This window comes from Petaurus breviceps, unplaced genomic scaffold (genome assembly GCF_028583685.1).
Source record: "Petaurus breviceps papuanus isolate PSGF00001 unplaced genomic scaffold, PetGlider_PUasm1.0 90792, whole genome shotgun sequence".
Lineage (NCBI taxonomy): Eukaryota > Metazoa > Chordata > Mammalia > Diprotodontia > Petauridae > Petaurus > Petaurus breviceps.
The window spans coordinates 7,771,956-7,779,590 of record NW_027187347.1 but is presented as its reverse complement, the minus strand read 5'-3'; the positions used below and the strand labels follow the sequence as shown (position 1 = coordinate 7,779,590).

At 41.2% G+C, this 7,635-nt stretch overlaps 1 pseudogene; it reads left to right on the top strand.

Annotated features, from left to right (window-relative positions):
* Positions 1 to 6,734, top strand: part of LOC138147439 (coiled-coil domain-containing protein R3HCC1L-like) — a 17,145-nt pseudogene extending 10,411 nt beyond the window's left edge.
* Positions 6,735 to 7,635: the final 901 nt, after the last annotated feature.

The window sequence follows — 7,635 nt, the reverse complement described above, 5'->3', positions numbered from 1 at the left end:
TCCTTCCTTCCTTCCTTCCTGCCTGCTTGCCTGCCTGCCTGCCTTCTTTCCATTCATCCCTCCTATATACAGGACTTTCTCTAGTTTCATCTCCTCTCCTCTCCTCTCCTCTCCTCTCCTCTCTTCTCCTCTCCTCCCCTCTCCTCCTCTCTCCTCTCCTCCCCTCTCCTCCCCTCTCCTCTCCTCCTCTCTCCTCCCCTCTCCTCTCCTCCCCTCTCCTCCCCTCTCCTCCCCTCTTAAGTGCCTGAGACCACACGAATCACCATACTCAGATGATTGACCAGATGAATTTCCAGGTGGAGGAGAGTGAGTGGGGCCTCCAAGATATTAAATGTCACTGTATCTTCACTATACATCCTTTCTGTGTAAGCCTATATTGTTAAATGTTCAGTGAATTGCAGTGCCACATTTCTTCCCAATATTTAACCCGAACTAAAAGGTGCTCACTTGTAGAGAAGTACCTTCAACATTTGGAGACAGCTGGCAGCACAGTAGATAGGGTGTTGGACCTGGAATCATAAATACCTGAGTTCAAATCCAACTTCAGACACTTGCTAGTTATGTGATGCTGGGCAAATCACTTACTTAATCTCTGTTTGCCTCAGCTATCTCAATTGTAAAATGAGGATAAAAAAAGCAAAAATCTTATAAAATGAAATGATATTGATTAAAAAAATGCTTAACAGTGCCTGGCACACAGTAGGCATCACATTAACGCTTATTCCCTTTCCTTTCTTCCTTCTTTCTTTTCCTTCTTTCATTGGGTCTCCCAATTTCACACAGGCTGGAAGTGTGGTGGCCACTCTTGGGCCCAATTACAATACTTATCAGCACAGAAACTTTCAACTTCTCCATTTTTTTCCAGCCTTGACCGTTTTCCTCCCTTCTTAGGCAGCCTGGCTGCTCTCCCTTAGCTCCAGGGAGTTCGCCATACTGGTGCCACTCTTAACACACCTAAATAGCTTTAACCCTATTGCAGGTTGGAATTCCCAAACCTCAGCTTCTCCCAGTAGCAGGGATTCTAAGTGTGTGCCACCAGACCACACTGCACATTTCTTTAAGCATTTGGAGGACTCTCCTACAGAAGAGGAATTCAATTTCTTTCTCTGTTTGACTTTAGAAGATAGAACTAGGAACAATTGGTAGGAGTTGGAGAGAGGCAGATCTTTTCTTCTTCCCACCTTCCTCCTCCTCTTCCTCACAACCAGAGGGCTTAGTTACATAAAATCTGGAATATTAACTTCTCACAATCCCCCAGAGGGAAGGGTTGACTGCACATGAAGCCAGAGGGCAGCTGGAAAGCTCAGAGCCAAAAACAATGTTCCAAGTACAGCTCCCTTACCTAAGGCACATGTCTGAATAGAGCACTGAGGAGGAAAAAAAAATCAGGGGTGAAGAACATTGCAAGCCTTCCTAGCCTTCTCTCCCTGGTGGACTTTAACACCATGAGATGCTCCAGTGCTTCCATTTTGCTAATTTAGCATTTACAAGAGACAAAGAAATGTAGACCTAACTCCCTATTTTGATTGTTGCACTGTTGGTGATGAGAGAATAGCAGAGTCTCAAAGCTCCCTAAGAGATCCTCAAGCCCAGCCCCCCATTTTGTTATTGTTGTTATTTTACAGATGAGAAAATTGGTTCTTAAAAGGGTAAACTGACTCTTAGGTCTTCTGACTCTTAAGCTAAGGTTGTGTGTGGTTTGTCCTTCGTTCTTGAAGAGGACCACATCATCAGGAAGGTGATGCCATGACTTGTAATTGAATTGGATTTGAGGGAGGGAAGGCTGTGCAGTCACCAGCTTCACTCTCTCCTTCAGAGCCACCTGGGTCCAGTGCCAAGATATAGATCAGGATGACTGAAGATGGCCCAGGATGCATTGGGAGACCTTGGCCTTTTTAAGCTAAGGTCTTTTCAAGTGCTCACTTTGAGTGAGGCAATGCCCATTCAGTGATTAAACCTCTTTAAGAAGTGAGTCAAGGGATGCCCCTTTAATTAAAAAAAAAATCAAATTGAGAGGGGAGGACCCTTATGGTTGCTGATTGAAAGAGAAACAATTACTATTTATATTCACTCTGAGCCATCAGGGTTCAAAAAATAACTATTGGGGCGGCTAGGTGGTGAAGTGAGTAAAGCGCCGGCCCAGGAGTCAGGAGGACCCGAGTTCGGTTCCAGCCTCAGACACTTAACACTCACACAAAAACACTAGGCGTGTAACCTTGGGCAAGTTATTTAACCCCAATTGCCCTCCAAAAAGGCAAAAAAAACAACAACAAAAAAACTATTAAGTGGTGCTTAGGCCGGGAACTATTGCTGGCTAGTCAATGAGAAGCAGAGTGAATTACATTTAAGGCATGGTCTTTAAGAAAGAAATCTACTTTTTCTACCACAACATACATGTCCCAGATTTTCTTATGGGAGGCAAATTTCAGCTTGGATTAAGGAGGAGTTGTATATGTTTGATGTCGGTCACTGCGTACTTCTCTAGCAATGAGAACTAGGGAGTGGGCTGAACTGGTGCAATTCAGACAGGCAAATGTAGGCAGGAGAGGATCACAGTGAGTTGAATCTGGAGAAGTATTAGTTATAAGTCCACTGATAAAGGCATCTGTGGACATGCCCATTTCTCTATGGAAAGGCAGGATACCCAGGACCAAACCTCCAGGCATCACAGTTGGGCACCCTCCTAAGCCTCAATTCACATCTTCTCTGCATTGATTCATTTGCTCTCACTACATCCATTATTCACTTTTGTAGGTAGGCCAGACTGATCCAAAATAAAACAACCTTTTTTGTATTATTTGGCTTTCTGGACTATACATAGGAATTCTGGGCCATTAACATCCACTGGATTCAGATATTCTCTGCTTCCTGTTGTTATAGGGACACCAGATGTCCCTCCTTCTGGACAGGGTGCCACCTGCAGCTTCTTCCACATCCATCCTGCACTGTATTCCCTTTTTTATTCTCTTTCCAGATTGATAGATCTGTTACTGTTGTTCAATTGTTTCAGTCATGTCTGACTCTTCGTGGTCTTATTTGGAGTTTTCTTGGAAGCTCATTTTACAGACGAGGAAACTGGGGCAAACAAGGTTAAATGACTTTCCCAGGGTCGCACAGATAGTAAATGTTTGGGGCCAGATTTGAACTCTGGAAGATAAGTCTTCCTGACTCCAGGTCTGGTGTTGTACTATCCAGCTGTCCCTCCTGCTTTGATCTACCTGAGAAATAAACCAGTATGACACATTTGTTGTTGTTGATTTGTTTCAGTCATGTCTGACTCTCTGTGACCCCATTTGAGGTTTTCCCAGCAGAGATACTGGAATGGCTTGCCATTTCCTTCTCCAGCTCATTTTACAGATGAGGAAACTGAGGCAAACAGGGTTAAATGATTTGCCCAGGATCACATGTCTAGTAAGTGTCTGAGGGAGGATTTGAATTCAGGAAGATGAGTCTTACTGACTTCAGGACTCTATCCACTGTACCACTTAGCTGCCCATGACACAATTTAGTCTCATCAAGACAATCTGAGATGTAGCTAGTTATCAAAACACAACAGAAAACAACAAACCCCAAACCTTGGCTCCACCCTATTCCATGCTGATATTAAGTCAGTGTGGACTGATCTTAAGATTTTAATATTGAGCCAAAAAGGATGGAACATTGGGTTAGGAGTCAGAAAAACCTGGAATTGAGTCTCAGGTCTCCTATTTAACACACATTTGACTTTGGGTAAGACACTCAATTTTCTCTGGGTCTCAGTTTACTCACCTGAATAGGGGAATTGGACTAATAACTCTGTCAGAGGGAATGATTCTTAAATAAACAAAGGATGGACATGATCATAGAAGATAAAACAGGCAATTTCTGAGCAAAGTCAATACAATCAGAATTAGAAGGAAAACAGGAAATTGGTAAAGATTTTTTAGTTCACTTTCTCTGATAAAAGTTCTGAAATTCAAAATATATAGGTAATTGATATAAATATATAAGAAAGACCAGGCCAGGGAGCAGAGGAAGTATAAGTTGATGGAGGTGCTTATGGAAGTCACAAAGATGACTGGGGCTGATATGCATATTGATGAATATAAGAGAAAACCAGGATTTTGCTCCTTTTTCTTTTTGAAAATTTGTATATTTTTTTCATATCTTTGTACACAGTCCCTCTTCTGGTCCTCTATAACTTGTCAAAAATAAATGGTAGGGGCAGTTAAGTGGTGCAGTGGATAGAGTACCAGCCCTGATGTCAGGAGGACCTGAGTTCAAATTCGGCCTCTGACCAGACACTTGACACTTATTAGCTGTGTGACCCTGGGCAAGTCACTTAACCCCAATTGCCTCACCAAAACCAACCAACCAAACAAAAATAAATGTTAGCATTGTGATTGAAGTGGCGTCATATAGCCTGATGTTGAGACATGTAGACCTTGGGCCAGAAAGGCAGATATGGCCCTGTATGTGCCTAAATCTTGATGGGGTACAGTGCTTTCCACATCAGTCACAGGAAATGAGCTATAGTCATCTGAATGTAGTATCAAAACAAGATACTTCTTCTTGAAGAAAGTCATTTGCTCCCAAAGAATGAAGTCTTCAGAGTCAATTCTGAACATTAAAGTAGTAATCATAGTAGACAGGAATGAAGGCCAGAGACCTAATTTAAAATAATAAAAAATAATTTAAAAAAGACTTGATAACAGGAAAATTTCATTCTCAAAAGGGAACTCCAGAGTTTAAAGAAATGTTTAACATGGCAAATAAACAAAATATCTCAAAATCCTAATAATTTTTCTAATATATCTTCACAAATACATTTTAAACCAAAGAAAGAAGAGAAATATTTGGAATTCTAAATTCTATGACAGTACCACAAGGATTACTTATATCATAGAAACTTGTGAGACTTAGTCTCCCAGTAAGTGTGAAATGATATGATTTCAAAAAGGAATAACTAAATAAGATGAGTTATCCAGAAAGAGATTTGAAAAAATATTGTTAGGATTGATTGGAGGGTAGTGGAGACTGTATCTAGTTCCTAGTTTTCAAATGAGCCTATAGGTTACAGTTTTCTTTTGAATCCTGGCTATGTGCCAATGTCTGAGCAGCTAACTTCACCTTTTAAAATCGTAGAAGAAAACATCCATACAACAGATGATGTATTAAACCTCAACACAGAAGACATAAAATCATTGTTTTTCAAGGAATCCCAGGGGGTGTCATCAATCAAGCATGCACAGGTAATGACCCAGCTGATCCAACATTCCTCAGCAATACAGTTGACATCTTGAATTAGAAAAGTGTGGGTAGCATATCTGGAGTTAGTGATTCTATCTTCAACCACATGCATATAAATTAGAGAATGCCAATGACATTGCAGCTCCAACATGCAAGAGTAGAAAGTTTAAGAAGAATGATAACTGCTGATGAGTCATACATGTGCGATGAATCTGATAATTGAGATGATTCCACCGATGAAACATCTATGGGTAGTGGGTTGGAGGAGGAGAGTGGCATCACCAATCAGGCATGTATAAGCATCACAGATGGCATAGTTTATAAGACATATGTGGCAGCACCTCAACAGCTGTGGGTAGAATCCCTAAACAGGCTTGTAGCAGCAGAAGCAGTTTGCTAGACCGTATGGGAGTAAGTGCTTACATAACCCCTCTCCTAATAGCCAGCGACTGAGGGTGTGGAAGTGAAAACTCAGACAACTTGACTGTGTACACATGGTTACACTGAAGATATTTCATCTGGTTATTCAGAGTCAATGGAAAGACCAGGAAGACTAGGCTCTTCAGATTGTACCTCTTAATACCTTTAAAGAAGATACCATGCAGCAATTATGGCTCCTTAGACTCTGAACTCTGCATGTTAAATAGTACAGAATTGCTTTCTAACAAGGCCTTGAGCAATGATCCTGATTGTACAGATGATATGGCAGTGTCTTTGCACTATCTAAGAACTGATAAAGAGCTCAAGAAAGGCAAGGAAAATGATCCTGGGAAAGTCAAATGTACTCTATCTTCACAAACAATTGGAAGTGAAAGCTCATTATCACTCTTCCAATGAAAGAAGGGATCCTTTACTTAACCCCGATTGCTTTAAAAAAAAAAAAAGAAAGAAGGGCTCCTACAGAGGACAGCTGGGATTCGTTGTTTAATGGTGATGGAGATTGCCTGTATTCACAGCTTCTAGAAAAGATATCGGAGAGTGTGAAGAAGAGAAATAGTCTCCAGGTATCTAGACTTGATTATTATAATTATGAAGTTCCTGAGCTTGACACCAATAATTGTGACCTTCCTTATGTCATTGAAATCTGACTTCCTTGAGGAATTTTGCACCCGAGTCTTCTGCAGTTATCAAAAGGAAGGATTTTTATTAAATAGGTGGATGACACACATATTCTAGGAGTGTTCTCCAGTCCAATTGCAGTTCATGATGCACTCAGTACTAAACACATGATTGTAAAGGTCCAGTTGCTTTCTTAGGCCACAAGAGAAATCAAAGCCAAAACCAAACCATGAGCTTGTGTTGAGTTTCTTAAGCTAGCCAAGGAATGTACTCATATATCAGCAGCTCCATCCCAAAGACTAGTGATCAGTGCCCGTGGGATGCAAAGTCAAGAGACCAAAGGAAAACAGGATACAGAGATCAAGAAGCTGCAGGAAGCCCATGCAAGAAAGCAGGACAAGCAATGAGATGACATCTGGGAAGTCCAGGACCAGGCTACTGTCTGAACATCACCCAAAGAAAGGGAGGATTTAATGAATTTAGAAGGCATATTTCCATAGGCTCCAGACTAGAAGACCCATCCTGAGTTTTCTTCGTGTTCAAGAAAGATTGACTATGGGTCCAAACAGAAAGTTAACTTTTTTGGCCACTCTGCTTTACAGACCTGGAAGGGACAGTTTGGAATCACTCCACATAGAAAATTGGAAGAAGCAATGTTTTTCAACTAGGAAAAAATTTGGAAGCTGGTGCCTCTTTAAAGAGCCCATTGGGCAAGAAAAGCTGTAGATGTGTGAGCAATTTGGTAATGAAGAGTTTAACCAATCTGATTGTAGAATAGGAGAAGATTAGGGGAGGAATCAGGGGCCCCAGGCTAGAAGACTGTCAAGACTTTGATAGGAAAGATGTAGGCCTTGAAAGACATCCTCTAGCATCTCTTTCAACTCTTAGCAGGGAAGAATCCCATGTTCTCAAGGAGTCTACAACCTAATATTATGCTGGTGTAATGTTAATGCAATAGGAAGATCTTCCCCACCCATTAATATGCCTATATGACCTGCTTTGAGCTCTGGTCCAGCTCACAGCTGTGATACAGCCTAAGTCACATGGAGCCCAGTGTAGCAGGAGCTTGCCCAAAAGAAAGAGAGTGAGAGAGAGACAGAGCAGAGAGAGAAGCAAGCTTGAGTGGGTGGAGGGAATAATTTGCCTAAGGGAACTTGTTTGTGGGGAGGGCCTAACAGAAAGACAAACCCTGGATTAGTGATGAGTACCTTGCTAAATCTTATTTCTTGGTATCCTACTAGTGATGTTCCAAATAAATATTTTGGTTTTACCTTTGAGAAAGAGAATTTATTATATTTTGCAAATTTATGCTGGAAATGTGTATGCATATTCATAGCAGTTGCTATG